This window comes from Peromyscus leucopus, chromosome 15 (assembly GCF_004664715.2).
Source record: "Peromyscus leucopus breed LL Stock chromosome 15, UCI_PerLeu_2.1, whole genome shotgun sequence".
In the NCBI taxonomy this organism is placed as follows: domain Eukaryota; kingdom Metazoa; phylum Chordata; class Mammalia; order Rodentia; family Cricetidae; genus Peromyscus; species Peromyscus leucopus.
The window spans coordinates 45270628-45287973 of record NC_051076.1 but is presented as its reverse complement, the minus strand read 5'-3'; the positions used below and the strand labels follow the sequence as shown (position 1 = coordinate 45287973).

Below are 17346 nucleotides of genomic sequence, written 5' to 3'. Positions count from 1 at the left end.
CTATAGCTACTCCAGAAGATGAGGCGCAGGTCAATTACTTGAGCCTAGCAGGTCCAGATCAGTCAAAGCAACACAACAATGCTCATTTCAAAAACAAAGCAAAAAAGATACAAGGCAAGTGTTAGACAAAACATGTTCGTATTAAGCTCCCCTACATAAATCAATCACGATACAAAAAATGTAATTTTAATGTTATACAGCTCATATTCTACAACTACACAATAAGAATCCTGATCTTAAGAAAATGAAAACTGGCTATTTTATCCATGTTTTTATTTACTTCAAGTCAATAAGCACTACTTAGGTTTATACTTACCTCTTTTTAAGATTTATTTTATGTGTATGAATATTTTGTCTGCATGCACGTATATGTGTACAACATGCATGCCTAGTGCCACAGATCCCTTGGAACTAGAGTTACAGACAGTTATGAGTTGCCATGCGGATGCTAGGAATTGAACCTGGCTGCTATGTGGGTGCTGAATAGAAAAACAGCCAGTGCTCTTAACTGCTGAGCCCTCTCTCCAGCCTATACTACATCTTTTTTAACTAACACATATTAATAACTCATTAAATGTAATGTAGTTTAACCAAATTTAATCAAACCATATTTATTCTTTCTAGAACAAGAAGATAACAGTCAAAATCTTAAGCAAGTAAACTATAAAATGTTTAACACATTGCTTCCAATCATTCATCAAATATGGAGAGCCTACTATTTGCAGGTAACAACATTTTCAGAACAAGACAAAATATGGATGTCCTCAGTAACTTGCTCTGTGAAAATGCATAATCACATAGAGAAAATGTTAAGAATAACTCCCAAACTCATGGAAGATATAAATGTCAATAATGAAAAAAATAGTTCTTAAAGAAAAAGTGAATTCTTTCAAAGTTAGAAACATTGGAAAATTGAAAAATGAGGAGTAAAAAATGTGGTAACAAAAATTTTGGAAAAAAATTCTTTGGTTCATAATAAAAACATAACTGGCAAAATGAGAAGCTTGCTATCTATACAGGCTGATTGCCCCAATATATTAAAAGGAAGATACAAAAAGTAATGACCATCCTCAATAGAAAATGGGAAAAAAAAAAAAAACATTAAGGCATTATAGAGTAATGATATCTCCCCTAAACCAAGGTCAACCCTGGACATAAGACAAATACTAATACAAACTGTACTGATAAACTAGTCTGTACCTATAGCCAAAAATTTTCTTGTGAGATGTGTAGAGGGAAACGAGAATGGCCATTCGTACTAGCAGGAATGCAAATGAAAAGACGCAGCCGGGAGGTGATGGCACACACCTTTAATCCCAGCACTCAAGAGGCAGCGGCACGCAGATCTATGTAAGTTCGAGGCCAGCCTAGGCTACATACAGAGTGAGTTCCAGGAAAGGCGCCAAAGCTACACAGAGAAACCTTGTCTTGAAAACCCCCCAAAATAATAATAATAATAATGAGAATGATTTTCTAATACTTAGGAAAATTCTGTAAGAATTTGACCCCTTTGATCAGCAATTATGCATCAGAAGTTTGAATCCAACTTATAGTGATAATATTAAACAAAATAAATACAAAATTAATAACTCAAGCAGGATTTATAATAGCAGAGGATAGATACAACCATAATGCGCATGGGATACCAAGGTACATCACAATGTATTTAGTGGGAGACAATCTAAGGTAAAACTTATTGCATAAAAGCCACACAGCAAAGAATACTGTTGGCATTATTATCACAAAGCTTTAACTGATATTTTATCAACATAAGCAAGGAATTGTATTAATAAGGTTAGGAAATGTTATGTAAAAAACTGATACATTAAAGCTCCAGCCCCCATGTGGTGGTATTTGAAAATGAGGTCTTTAAAATGTAATAAAGAAATGGACAAAGGTATTGGAAATGGTGCCCTCATGATAGAGTAAGCGTACTTATAAGAAAGAAGCATGTGGGGCATGAGCTTAGGTGGAAGTTCCTTCCTTATTAAAAACAAAAGAACTCTTTCTTCTTGATTTTAGGGTTATTATACTAGCAATATACAAAATATTATCTAGCATTTCAAAAGAAATCTCTTTCTCTGTCTACTAAAATATCAAAAGACAATGGGAGCCTCAATGGTGGAGAACATTTTTTAAATTATTTTTAATTAAGCCTCTTGGGAGACAAAGGTGAGCAGATCTCCAGGAGTTCAAGGCCAGGCTAATCTACAAAGCAAATGCCAGAAGAGCAAGAGCAACATAACAGAAACCCTGTCTCCAAAAAAAAATTTTTTTTATTAAATTACTTATTTACTCTATGTGTGCTTGCATGTGTTTGAGGGCATACTTGCCACAGCAAGTAGAGAACAGATTGTAGGAATTAGTCCTCTCCTTTAACCATCTGAGTTCCAAAATTGAACTCAGGCCATAAGACTTGGCATCTAGCGCTGACCAATTCCCCGGCCCACTCAACACTTCCAATGGTCAGGTTACAGTTTCTAGATACCACCACCTTAAAAAGCACCCACTTTATCTTTGCAGATATGCTGAGTTCCAGATCTGAAGTAGAAAATAAATATATAAACTTGCCAGAAATCAAGGAATGAGAAATTAATGAAGTAAAGTCAAAATACAGAGGTCTCAACTTCAAAAAGCCCCCTACAGACCTAATATGAGGTATCTAGATAACTACTTAAAATGATTGATATGTCAATTTATTTCATTACAATAACCAATACAATATATATATGTAGCTTTTAACATGTTAAACAGTCAATAAAATTTATTTTTAAATGAAATAAATTTCAGCAACAAATAAAATTCAAAAATATGTACAACTCTAAGGTCATAGAGTTGTACATAATTATTAACCAACCCTTTACTCAAAAAAAAAAAACCAACAAAGAAAAACAAATGGTTACTACTTTGACTAAAACTATAACAGTCAAAAGTTAAATGTAAAATAGATACGTGTCTGTGTGTGTATACATTTATGTGCGTGTATGTGTGTACATTTATGCATGCGTGTATGTATTCAGTTCCTGCAAACAAATCCTCAGCGTTGTTATGGTTTCTGTCCTTTCAACCACTAGATTCTTTAATTGTACCAGTTTCTCTCCAACTTTTTGGTTTGTTTACTTACTTTATGATTGTAGCCAAAACATCCTACATGATGGAAGACACATTAGCAGACAAAACCACTCCTAGTGTCTATGGGGATTCCATACCCACAGTATGCTTTCCCACATTAATAAATTGGAGTGAAAAAGAATCCAAGAGCAATTTATCTGTTAAAGTATAGAAGCTGAAAACAGGTGTAGGTGCTCATGACTTTAACCCCAGCATTAGGAAGCAGAAGAGGCAGGAGAATTGTGAAATCAAAGCTAGTCTGTGCTGATAACAAGATATTGGCTAGGAAAATAAGTAGATGGTAGATGATAGATAGATAGATAGATAGATAGATAGATAGATAGATAGATAGATAGATAGATACAGACAGACAATAAAATACAAAGCTGAACACTGTCTAGTATTTTCATCTTCACAAAACTTCAGAAGAATAACCAAGCTGTGTTACTCCTTGCAATTTAACAGAGTTAGGACTATGCTGCAATAAGGACTTAGAGCCTGTGTTCCTAACATCATAACCTTTTCAGGCAGAGCCAACAGAACTCTAATGTAACTACAGAATTTTCTGGCAAGGTCTGATACAGTGTAAAATGTAGTCTGAGGTTAGAAATTAATGAGCAGAGAAGAATGATCTAGTATTTTGCTAGATTTTTTAATTTTTGTTTTTTTAATTTTTTAAATTTTCTGGTTTTTTAAATTTTTGTTTAAAACACCTTTCCATTATCAGAGATCTTGCTCATCTCTAGACAACATTAAGGAAAAAAAAGAGGATGGTGGTGGTGCATGCCTTTAATCCCAGCACTACGGAGGCAGAGTCAGGTGGATCTCTGTGAGTTCGAGGCCAGCCTGGGCTAGAGAATGAGTTCCAGGAAAGGCGCAACCAGGTCGATTAACACAGAGAAACCCTGTCTTGGAAAACAAAATAAAACAACAAAAAATCTGGTAGTCTGAAGTGTTCAAATTCACTTTTCATCTTACCTGCTAGTACACATCTCACTAAAAACACAATAATAAAAATTTTGAAAGAGCAGCTCAGACAATGAATGGTTTGGTAAACAACCTTTTCCTACAGATATCATAATTGTTTCTCGGTAAAATAAACTAAAGTGACAGAGACACAGAGCCTACGAGTGAAATTCACATTATGTAAAAGATGACTTGCCTGTTTCTGTGCACAAAAACCAACATAACATTAACAAAAGGCCAATATAAACAAGTATGACCAGAGGAACAGAAGGCCCAACTAAAGCAGCCACAATACAATCCACCTAGCCCTCTGTTCCAATAAACATAATGAGTACTGGGACTACAAACAGAGAAAAGAGTTCCAACCCCAAATTTTGGTCTCAGAATGCTGATATAAGCTTTAAATAAAGGAAGAATTAGGGAGGCATATGCATTCACATAAAGGTGCGGACACACTAAAGGTTGTATCAACTCCTACTTAACAAGAAGCTGTTAATCTGCTAGTAATCACTGTCATTTCCAAGGAGACTAATCTGGTTCCTAGAAGACAATCTGTTCCAATACAGTCTTCCCATCACAGACACCTGCTCTCATCCTGAGAACAGTCAGTCTCACCTTTCCACCTTGTTTGTTCAAGGTGAATGATGGCTTAGGAAATGACTCATCCTTATGCCTGAGGTATCACTCATTTATAAATAGCTATTTCTTGAATGATTAATGTGCCTACTTGCCCAGTAAACAAGTGAAACTAAGACAAGGAGACAAATGAAGAAAGGAGGCTGAAAATTTCAGGCTTTCATCTTGTTTTAGTTACCACACCGGATCAAGAAAGGAGTCAATGCTTTTCAGCCATCAGCTTCTCAGTACCTGTTACAATATATATTTCTTATACAACAAATACAAATGTTAGTTTATTTACCATAAGTATGAGGCAACCTCACATTATATGTATGTGGGAAAGAAGGGAGAGCAGAAGGGAAGAGTTGAAGACACTTCTATTCCTAACAATAGTCCACTTAATGAATTTTATTTGTGAAATATCATCAACTGAGTAAAATGTGAACAAAACTTTCTACATAATTCAGTTATTCTTAGGAAGAAACCTTTCAAACAGTACCATACTCTATAGTATATCTTCACATCTTTCAAATAAATACTTCAAATTGAAGTATTTTTAATGTTGCTATCCTGAAGCTGTGTAGTAGGTGCATAACAACAAAGTATAACTACGTATGTCCTTACTCATAGTTTTCTACAGTGGTACTTGTCATAGTATTCAATTTGTACTTTTTAATCTGGATTTCTTATTCATTGTAGGTGCATTAAAAAATCTTTTATACCATGATATAAGAAAAAAAATCAAACCAAATAAAGTAACACTAAACTTGAATTAAGGAAGAAGGCAGGATTTAAGCTAATTCATTAATTTAACAAGCCAGGATGTATGAAGGATGAAATTATGGAATCCAAAAAGAAATCCTTGCCTCTCCATGTCCTTATAAATTAACACAATTTAATCTGATTAATAAAAAGCCTAGAATTAAAGCAAAGATATTCTACAACTTCTATCCTGTTTTGTGATTTTAAGTCAGAACTTTGGGGTTCCTACATTATGAATGTTAGTTACCTCAGAACCACTTCTTGAACAAATCAAAAAGGATACAATTGGGTATTAGTGCTAAAGTTAAATTATCTATTATAAAGAAATAGATTCTATCTGGAGAAAGATTAGCCATAACAACAAGGAAAAGTAACAACGGCAAATGCTGAGGAAGCCCATTCAAGAAAGGATTCAAAGTAAATGGCACCATAAATGCCAATAACTCAAAAGTGAGTAATTTTATGTATCATAGGTGTCCCCAAATGTGACACAAATTCTTTGAAGACCATCTTTTTCATGGTAGCGCAGTTAAAAAAAAAAAAAAAAGTATTTCAGGGTTGGAGAGATGGCTCAGGGGTTAAGAACACTGACTGCTCTTCCAGAGGTCCTGAGTTCAACTCCCAGCAACCATATGGTGGCTCACAACCATCTGTAATAAGATCTGGTGTGCCCTCTAATGGCATGTAGGGATACATGCAGACAGAACACTGTACACATAATAAATAAATCTTTTTAAAAAAAAGGAAGAAAGAAAGAAAGACAGAGAGAGAGAGAGAGAGAGAGAGAGAGAGAGAGAAAGAAAGAAAGAAAGAAAGAAAGAAAGAAAGAAAGAAAGAAAGAAAGAAAGAAAGAAAGAAAGAAAGAAAGAAAGAAAGAAAGAAAGAAGTATTTCTAGTAAAGCTTTCTATGGTTGTTTTGTCTATAGAGTGCTGGGGTTTTAACCCAGAGCCTCACACATGCTAGGCAAGTACTGTACTGACCCTTCGATCATCACTTTAAAGGTATGCTTTTCCTTTTATATTTAAAAGAGATAGGTCTCATTATGCTGCTCAAACTGGCCTCAAACTCATGACCCTCCTGCCTCAGTTTTCTAAATGCTGAGATTACAAGCAGGTACTACCACACTCAGCCCAAAAGTACATTCTTATATCATGAGGACACTACAGTAACTTTTACGTTAAATGAAACACATATACCAGTTTATGATACATTATAATGTACCCACATATTTAGTATGAAAACAATGGGTTACTGTGCCACTTCATCTAACCCCTATGGCACTACATAGTACTATATGTATAGTTTTATAGGATGTACTGCTGAAATCATAAGATCACATCAGAAGCTGAATTGGGGAGGATTTTGTCTAATAATAATAACAGAAGATAAAAATCAGTGACTTCTAAGAGATCAAAGAGGTGCTTAACTTTAGTTCTAAGAATTGATTAATAAAATATATCAAGAATTTTAATTCCAGAATACTTAAAACAAATAAAAGACCATAATAACAGAAACATAAGCAAGAGAACAGAGCCATCTATTTAAAAACACTAAATAAATGATTACAGAATCAATAATCTCCAGAATTTACTATTTGTAGATAACAAAAGATATGATTGATTTGTTATAATTTATAAGAAGTTAAAATGACCTATTTGCAACTATGTCTTTATTTCACCTTATACACTACTGAAAAAAACCTAAACATAAAGAACACACTATCTCAGTGTCACTATAATACATGCTCAACTGAAAAAGTAATCTAGTTTTATGACAATACTTTCTCTAGCAAAAGCAAAAGTAGGACCTTAAAGTTTCCATTTCCAACCATTTCAAATAAATATCTTCAACCTATTCACAGAAAAGCAGTATTCCAAAATCCCAAGAACTTAGCATCTAACTGTAAGATCTGTCCAGAGGAGAAGTAATAAGAATTTAAACCAGATACTTAAACATGAGAGCAGTCACTCACAGAGGAACATGAGAAGCAGGAAAGACAAGAAGAACAACACTAAAAGAAACATCCATCAAGAACAAGACCTGGAAAAGAAACCAAAACTTAGAATTAAAGATCAAATGAGGTTGGGCAGGATGGAAAGGGGAGAGGGAAAAGATGAAATAAGCAGACTCTAATGAAACAATACAAAATATTAATAGATAATCCAATGAATAATACAAAATATTAATAGGAAAATAGTAATTTGAATGCAAGTATTATATAAAAGACTGAAAATTCATTGAAGATTTAAATTAATTTACAAACACTAGGAATCTGATGCAGCATACTAAAGTTGAGCCAACAGTCCTCAAAGTATCAAAAACTATCTAACACCTTTATATAGACAGCATGTCATTAAGCATACTAGATTTTGTCATATGAGCAAAATGTTTCAGATCTTCAATCACAAAATAAAGAAAATACTAAAAATTAATATCTATTATTCTAAATAGTAAAGGAGACCCACATTACATAAAATAAAGTAGTAGCCTAAATGTAAGCTAATGTGTTAGAATTTAACAATGAGAAATACATTTAATATTGGCGTCAAATTTATTCAAATTAAATGAATTAAAGTTGTGTCGATACCAGAAATAGAAATCAAAATTAAAAGGTTTTTTTTGTTTTTTTTTTTTTTTTGTTTTTCGAGACAGCGTTTCTCTGCGTAGCTTTGCGCCTTTCCTAGAACTCACTTGGTAGCCCAGGCTGGCCTCGAACTCAGAGATCCGCCTGGCTCTGCCTCCCGAGTGCTGGGATTAAAGGCATGTGCCACCACCGCCCGCAGAATTAAAAGTTTTATTGTACAATGATAAAAGGAGATTAAATTAAAAGAAAACTAAAGTCTATTTTGTGCAGTTCTTGGAATCATATGTAATGATGCATGTGTGAATGTTTGCTTTTATGTATTATGTGTATCACATGCATGCCTAGTGGCTTCAGGTCAAAAGTAGGCATTGAATAACCTGGAACTAGTTATTGATGGCTGCAAGCCATCATGTAAATGCTCAGAAATGAGCCCGGGTCCTCTGTAAGAGCATCAAGTACTCTTAACGACCGAAACATCTCTCTAGCCCCTAGATTAATTTTAAAGGATATGTTACACATGTTATTGACATCTCTTATTAAATCTAGAGGTGGTATTGAGCAAACAAACATCAACTACTGAATTTGATTATATAAGCTTATTATCAAAAGAACAAGTGGATTTTCAATAAAACCCATTAAGATATATAAACTAAATGATACTATAAAAAACTTTTGTGCATTAAAATTTCCTGATAACTGTTACTATGCTCTGCTCTAGTTCATTTCCTTTAAGCACATTACCACTTAAATGATGATTATGTTGACAAAATATGCAATGATATAGCTCATCTTAAACCCTCTATGATAAAGAAGATACTCACATAATGAAATAATATCAATTCACCAAATGTGTTCACTCTAAATATCATCCAAGTAGAAGAACAAACTATACTATTCAGGAGAGAAAATTTGCATGCATGGTAAAAACAAATTCTAAAATTAAATTCCATCCTACAATCAAACAGCCAGAGGATAATACAATTCAAGGTATTCATGTATACATTTGAATCGCAAAACAGAAACCTACAGAAGTCACACCCCTTTTCACATTTAAAAAAACAGCAAAATAAAACAAAACAAACTAACGAATCCCTAATTTGCTGCAACAAACAGGCTGGTAAATCATAATAGAAAGTTCTTATCAAGATAGGGTCCAAATCTAAGCCAGCTACATAATATTAAAAAAAAGGGGGGGGGGCAAGGTAAAGCTAGGGCAAAACAAAGAAGCTGTTGTCTTAGAAAAACTGAAGAGAAACTGCTATGCAAAGGTTTGTTCTGAATACGAAGAAAAACAATACTGTGCATTAGATTTAAAGATGGCTTCTTTAAACAATCTGTGAAAATGTAGGTCAAATTTTAAAATTCATGTATAAAATATTAGTATGTTAATAATGGGCTGTTCATATAACAGCCAGGAAATGTGCAAGAACAATGTTCAACAGCTTGGAGAAGTTCCTCAGCAGTAAAGTTCTTGTACTGAGGACTTGGGTTCAATTCCCAGCACCCACATGGTGGTTCACAAGCATTTTTTTTTTTAATTTTTATTTATAGTACATTGGGGCTTTATCTGCATGTACATCTGTGTGAGGGTGTTGGGTCCCCTAGAACTGAAACTACAGACAGGTGTAAGCTGCCATATATGTGCCGGGAATTGAACCTGGGTACTCTGGAAGGGCAGCCAGTGCTCTTAACCACTAAGCCATCTCTCCAGCCCTTACAAGCATCTTGAAATATAAAATTGAGTTATACAAATTACTTTAAGTATGATATTCAAAAGCAGCATAACACATACCAGTCTAAAAATATAGCACATGAAATCTTATGTGGAAGTACTTCTATAACAAGTTAAAATCCTAAATACTATACTTTCTTTTTCAAAAGACAAATCAATATATACAAATAACATCTCTTCCTATGCATCTGTGTCCTAACAGGTGACTAGTAAAAGGAACCCCCTGACTAAGTTATCCATTTACATGAAAACTTCTCTGCAATTACCTTCTCTCAAAGGCTAAAAATTTCTGTTATAGGATAAGCATACACAACTATAACAAAAATAACACACACACACACACACACACACACACACACACACACACACACACACACACACACCCTAAAACTCCTCTTTGGGCTCAACATTTGTACCTTAGTGCAAATAGGGCTTAACAGTTTAATTCCTTAACAAAACTATAATGCAAATTCTACTATCTTTATACCAAATAAAAAGTTTTTTTTTTTAACTGCAAATCTTTATCATTTTATTTTATTTTTAAGTGTTCCCAAGTATTTGGCTTCTCCTTAGCAACCTGGCAAGCACTTTCTTTAGATCAGGGACTTAAAAAGCAGCTGGGGCTTGGTGGTAACATACAATGAGTGATGAGTGAGACACCTTAAAGAAACCAAATAGCCATAGCTCAGGCAATTGTGAAAATTCCCTCATCAGACTGGACAGTTAATACCATAAAAGAAACCTAATATATAGATTATGACATTCTTTTAAAATGAAAAGTAAAGGTTGAAGTTACAATAGACTCCTAGCATATTTGGGGCAAATTTGAGACCAACAAAAAATTATTCAGGGCTGGAGAGATGGCTCAGCAAGTTAAGAGCACTGACTGCTCTTCCAGAGGACCCCGGTTCAATTCCAAGCACCCACATGGCAGCTCACAACTGTCTGTTATTCCAGGTTCCAACACCCTCACACAGACATACATACAGGCAAAACACCAATAAAATAAAAAATAAACAAATTTTAAAGAAATAGATCTACTAGGAAAACAAATGTTTCAAAAAAAAAAAAAAAAAAAAAAAAGGAAGGATGCTAGACACATGATCAACAATATGTGGGACAATGGACTGGCATCAGATCAGGCCCACCTAACTCTGAGAGGAAAGTCTGCTATGGACACAATCACTAAACAACTCAGCCTTTCAAATCTGTTTCCATGTTCTTCCTTTCATTACAGAGCTTTTAATCTTACTTTTGTTTACTGTTCCCAGTTTGTGTTTTCTTGTTTTTCTCACACCTACTCAAATTTCAGATCCATTTTCAAGTATTACCTCCTCAATGTACACACTACAATAATAATTTCATATTCAAGTCATTCACTAATTCTTCTCCAAAAGACCATAAATCAAGCCTATAGTATTACGTCCGGTTTTGTTCATCTCTGTTGTCTCTGTATCCACTAGATTACATGATATACAGGAATTATCTGAAAGGTTATTTATGGAGGAAGTGGGGAGGAGGGAGGGAGGGAGGGGTCAGCCAGTCAGCTGGTCGGTCAGCCAGCCAGCTAGCTTACCTGTCAAAGTCAGACAGCCCAAGAGGAAGAAATCTTTGAGCAACTACTCTCTCTACCTTGCCTGGTCTGAGGTCTAGATAGACTCAAATCCAGAACATTACTGCTACTATAGTACTACCTTCTGCTTACTCTGTAAGCAGAAAAGAACAAATTAGTCAATAAAGAACAATGAGGGGGATTTTATAAAAAATGTAGGGAAGTTTGTTTATATATATACACACACATACATACACATACATATATATGCTTTTAAGAATTATAACCTAGATGGAGATTTTATATTATCCTAAAAAACAAAAGTAATGGTGGTATTATTATACCTCCATTTTATACTTACTGTCTGAAAATGGTTCACCATAAAAGATTTCTTTTCAGAACTACTTACTATAGCTATTGGAGTTAATCCAAGTAAAGAAAAGTGTAGTGATATATTGTGTACCCAAATAAAGCTTACCTCATGGATCAGAGGACAGAGACAGCCACTAGATTAGACACAGAGGCCAGACAGTGGTGGCACACACCTTTAATCCTATCACTCGGAAGGCAGAGATCCATCTGGATCTCTGTGAGTTCAAGACCACACTGGAAACGGATCCAGGCAGTGGTGACACGTATCTTTAATCCCAGTACTGGGAAGCACATGTGCCTTTAATCCCAGAAGTGAGGCAGGGCAGAGAGAAGGAAATAAAAGGTGTGAGGAAACAGGAACTAAAACAGTTCAGATGAGACTCTTTCTGGGGAGGACTTAGAGGCTTTCAGTCTTGAAGATTCATGGAAATGGGATCAGCCGAGGAGTTGGCAAGATGACTTGGCTGCGTCTTGCTCTGCTTCTCTAATCTTTCAGCTTTCACCCCAATATCTGGCTCTAAGTTTTTTATCATAAGACCATTTAAGATTTGAAAAATTGGTTTCAAATTTGTACAATTTCATGGTACAAAATACTTCCTCAAATATGAAGACGGTACCTGCTGGGCATGGAAGTACATGCCTTTAATCCTAGCACTCGGGAGACAAAGTTAAGGTCTCTGTGAGATTAAGGACAACCTGATCTACAATATCAAGTTCCAGGACAGCCAGGGCTATGTAGAGAGATCCTGTCTCAAAACAAAAGAGAACAAATAGTTGCTAGTTTCTAAACTTTCTACATGCTCTTAAGTAGGCTAGACCAGAGAAAATTGATTCTTAATAAAATTATCAAATCCCTAAAACTAACAAAGAATCAATTCTAAGTACATCTTATTCCCTCTCCAGCAGAAAGACACAAAGTTTCCTCGATACACCCCAACTAAAAAAACAAACAAACAAAAAAACACTTTACCTTATCTTATTTACTATATGATAAAAAGCATTACCAAGTAACATTTTCTTTCCATGTTTTGGATGACAGTGGCAACAGAGGCAGAGTTCCACACTCTGGCTGGCCTGGAAATTGCTAGATACACCAGGCCCATCTCAAGTTTACAGTGATCCTCCTGTTTCTGTATCCCAAATATTCAGAATATAGACACATAGCACTGCACACACTCAAATGGCATTTTCCTAATCTATGATGGTCCATTCATAAATTATATATACTATAAAAATAATAACATAAAAGGTTTCAAATTTAAACCTCATATATTCTCACTACTACTAAACCAAAACACTAGTATATGAACTATATGAAGAATTTTCCTCAATATGTTTCTACTTCTAACCCATAACTTAAGCTAGCTTTATTTAGATAAATTCTGTATAATAGTTCCAAGAATATTCCCATCAAAAGTGAATAAAGAGAAAAATACCACGAAGATTCTTTTCTTCTAATAACTGCATGTTAAAAACATTCCCATTTGCCACAAAAACTATTTGATCTAGTGTTTCTTAGAACACTAAAGAATGCCAGTGTGGGCTGGAGAAATGGCTCAGTGGAGAAGAGCAGTGCTCTTCCAGAGAACCGAGGTTAGGTTCCCAGCACCCACAGGGCAGCTCACAACTGTGTGTAGCTCCAATTCCAGGAGCTAATAACCTCTTCTGACCTCTACGGACAGATACACAATTGAAGAAAGAAAGAAAAATAAGAAAGGAGGGAAGAGGGAGGGAGGGAGGGAGTGAGGGAGGGAGGGAGAGAAGGAAGGAAGGAGGAAGGAAGGGAGGGAGGGGGGAGGGAGGGAGGGAGGGAGGGAGTGAGTTTTTTTTTTTTTTAAAAAAAAAAGAAACTATGCATTCTGGAAACTTATTTTGGGGGGAAGTTCCATCTAAGATAAGTTCTGAAAACATCTGTGTACCTTGCGACTCTGGAACCATCAATGTCAAACATATGTCTTGACCTATCTAAGTCAAAAGTTAAACAGAAGCCAGGTGAAGCAACATGTACCTGAACTCCAGCTAGGTGAGGAGCAGAGATAGAAGGAAATCCCCTGACGGAGAAACACAAGGCTAGTGTGATCTATAAAATGAGATCCCTTTAAGGGTATGTGGCTCATGCCTTTAATCCCAGCACTCAGGAAGCAGAGCCAGGTGAATAATTTATGAATTTGAGGCCATCCTAGTCTATATAGCAAATTCTAAGTCAGCCAAGGCTACATAGTGAAACCTTGTCTTTAAAAAGACCAAAAAACTGCCGGGCGGTGGTGGCGCACACCTTTAATCCCAGCACTTGGGAGGCAGAGCCAGGAGGATCTCTGTGAGTTCGAGGCCACCCTGGACTACCAAGTGAGTCCCAGGAGAGGCGCAAAGCTACACAGAGAAACCCTGTCTCGAAAAACAAAAACAAAAAAAAAAAAAGCATCATCAGCTGGGCAGTGGTGGCACACGCCTTTAATCCCAGCACTTGGGAGGCAGGCGGATCTCTGTGAGTTCGAGGCCAGCCTGGACTACCAAGTGAGTCCCAGGAGAGGCGCAAAGCTACACAGAGAAACCCTGTCTTGAAAAACAAAAACAAAAACAAAACAAAACAAAAAAAGCATCATCAGCCGGGCAGTGGTGGCACACGCCTTTAATCCCAGCACTTGGGAGGCAGGCAGATTTCTGTGAGTTCAAGGCCAGCCTGGTCTACAGACCAAGATCCAGAAAAGGTGCAAAGCTACACAGAGAAACCCTGTCTCAAAAAACCAAAAATAAAAAAAATAAAAAAGCACCACCAAAATACAATAAAAATAAAGTGAGATTCCCCACGTCAGGAAAAGAAAGGGTTAACCAGAATTTCCCACACAGACTTGTGTATTAAAGGTGTAAGTAAAGAGCACCTGAGTGCAGTGGTGCCCACAGAGTCCTTGGATCCATTGAAGCTGGAGGTGCAAGCTTTTGTGAGTTGCCCAACATGAATGGTAGGAACCAAACTGGGGTCCTCAGGAAGAGCCCAAGTGCTCTTCACCACTGAACCATCTCTCTAGCTCCTCAATACTTTACCTGTGGCTCAGTGCATGAGTCGGCTGTTTGGAACCTGGGGCTTATGCAGGGACACTTGGCTCAGCCTGGGAGGAGGGGACTGGACCTGCCTGGACTGAGTCTACCAGGTTGAACTCAATCCTCAGGGGAGTCTTTGCCCTGGAGGAGGTGGGAATGGGGGGTGGGCTGGGGGAAGTGGGGGGAGGGGGGAACAAGGGAATCTGTGGCTGATATGTAAAATTAAGTTAAATTATAAAATAAAATAATAAAAAAACACTTGCAGGACTTTTTTTTTTTTTTTTTTTTTTTTTTTTTTTTTTCGAGACAGGGTTTCTCTGTGTAGCTTTGCGCCTTTCCTGGGACTCACTTGGTAGTCCAGGCTGGCCTCGAACTCACAGAGATCCGCCTGGCTCTGCCTCCCGAGTGCTGGGATTAAAGGCGTGCGCCACCACCGCCCGGCTTAGGACTTTTATTCATACAAGTTTTAGTAACTTAGAGCTATGAAATGACCACTAAAACACAAGCCTTGTCTAATACATATAGAAAAAAATATTTTGTATAAAATTTATTAATGTACTGATTTAGTTATGTATCAAGAGATCTCTGATATTCAAGTTAAAAGTTACAAAGATTAAGCCTAATGTAGATAAATCCTAATTTCAGAAACTACATGAACTAGGCACATTAAAAATTTTAAGAACATAGCAAATATGAATTATACATATAAAAGCAAGGAAATCTCTTGTGGGCAATAAAACCTTTTACATTTAATACACATTTACCTGTCTTGATAATTCAAGAGAAATTTTCTGAACAACAGGATGAGGTAAGAAGCTGTTGCAGCTCACAAATGATAATTTCAAGAGAAAAGAGAAGGGAAAAATACTAAATAGGAAGGATAAATTTGAGGACTAACTAAAAATAAACACTTATTAAAAACATTACTGGTCTGTATATTCTCTTTCTAGCAACTAATCAGCACATGAAAGTAGCGGACTCAAACCAGTTACTGAAATAAGCCAACCAGCCACGTGACCACTTTCAGTCTTTCTGCTGCAGTCTCAGCAATCCTTTTTATGATTATTTTATTGTGAGTGATTATTCTTTAAATTCATAGAGCATAAGCTTATTTAAATTCACCTTTTAAATGTAGAAGCTCTTATAATAAAAAACGAATTCCATGGCACTCAGAGTCATGAGTAAGAAGAAAAGATTAACAAAAAACTTAACTTTTAATGGTTACTGAAGAATAACTTCAGTTCCCTGGCAAGGGAACAATTGACTTTGGGAATCAGCAACAGACAAATGCTATCTCCAAGACAGCATCAACTAACTGAATCACATAAGAATTTAATTCAAGCCAGGCATGGTGGCACATCCTCTTAGTTGTACAAGCAAACTTGGGAGGCAGAGCTAGGTGGATTTCTGTGAGTTCAAGGTCAGCCTGGTCTACACCCTGAGTTCCAGAACAACCAAAGCCATATAGTAAGACCCTGTCTTTTAAAAATATAAACCAACAAAGAAGTAAGTTAAACCTTACCACCATTAATTACATTCTGAAATCAGAAACAAGCAAAGAAAAGGCATAAGATAGCTCTATCTGATCTTTTACCACTTTTGCTCTTGCTCACTGGATAGGAAACACTGGCCTTATCACTTTTCTACTGAGTCAGTTTTTAAGCCTGTTGTTCCTGCAGGGAATGCTCTTCTGGCAGGACTTGCTCAACTCTGACTTCAGAGAGGCCTCTTTGACTGCACTGGGAAGCAGTTACACTGGAAGTATTCAGAGTCAAACACCGGACACAAATTCTCAATAAATACCTGTTGAATGAATCTGTAAGCCTACACACAATTTCAATATATAAAAACAAATCTGGTCATTTAAAAGTGTATTAGCAAAATACTTGATAGAGTCTCAATTTAAATTAAAAAAAGTCAAAACTTCAATAGATTTTTATGGCAAATTCTAAGTATAAAGATTAAATCTGAACTCAGAAATCACAACAAATATATTATGATTTCATGTCATGTGAGGTCTGTAAATCTCTGATGACTCACAAGCAAGACAAAAGTAACACTTTTAGATCTTAAGTATATAGACACTTAATGCATACGCATAGTATTTTAAAGTGTAAGAGATACGCATCAGAATATAGAAATGCAAAATGAAATTAAAGTACACCTGACCTGTATCATCAAATACTATCATCTACTACACAATAACGAGAAGTGTCAAACAGAAAGAAGTTAGCCAGGCTATTAAAAAAAAATTTAAAGAGAGCCAACAGTCTCAGCTACTCAGGAAGTTGAGAAAGGAAGATTGCTGGTGCCCAGGAGTTCTAAATCCAAGCTAAAAACAACACAGCAAGAGTGAGAAAGACAGCATGGGGGAGGGGGGGCATGTACAACGAAAGAGCATGAGAAGAGAAAGAGAGAAGGGAGGGAGGGAAAGAAAGAAGGGGAGGAAGAGAAAAATGAGCTAGCTAAGTCTCTGAAACAAAGACTTATATTCATAAATATATAAATATTTGGTTCCATCAAGTGTTTTTTAAAAGCACTCCATCAACTACTACACTCTTTTTACTCATTTGGCTGATTTGGAGACTGACTCCATGTCATTGAGCAGT

At 36.0% G+C, this 17346-nt stretch overlaps 1 protein-coding gene across 2 annotated transcripts in view; it reads right to left on the bottom strand.

The window, feature by feature from the left end:
* Nucleotides 1-17346, bottom strand: part of Cdc73 (cell division cycle 73) — a 112258-nt gene that overhangs the window by 59377 nt on the left and 35535 nt on the right. The gene's annotated exons all lie outside the window — the stretch shown is intronic.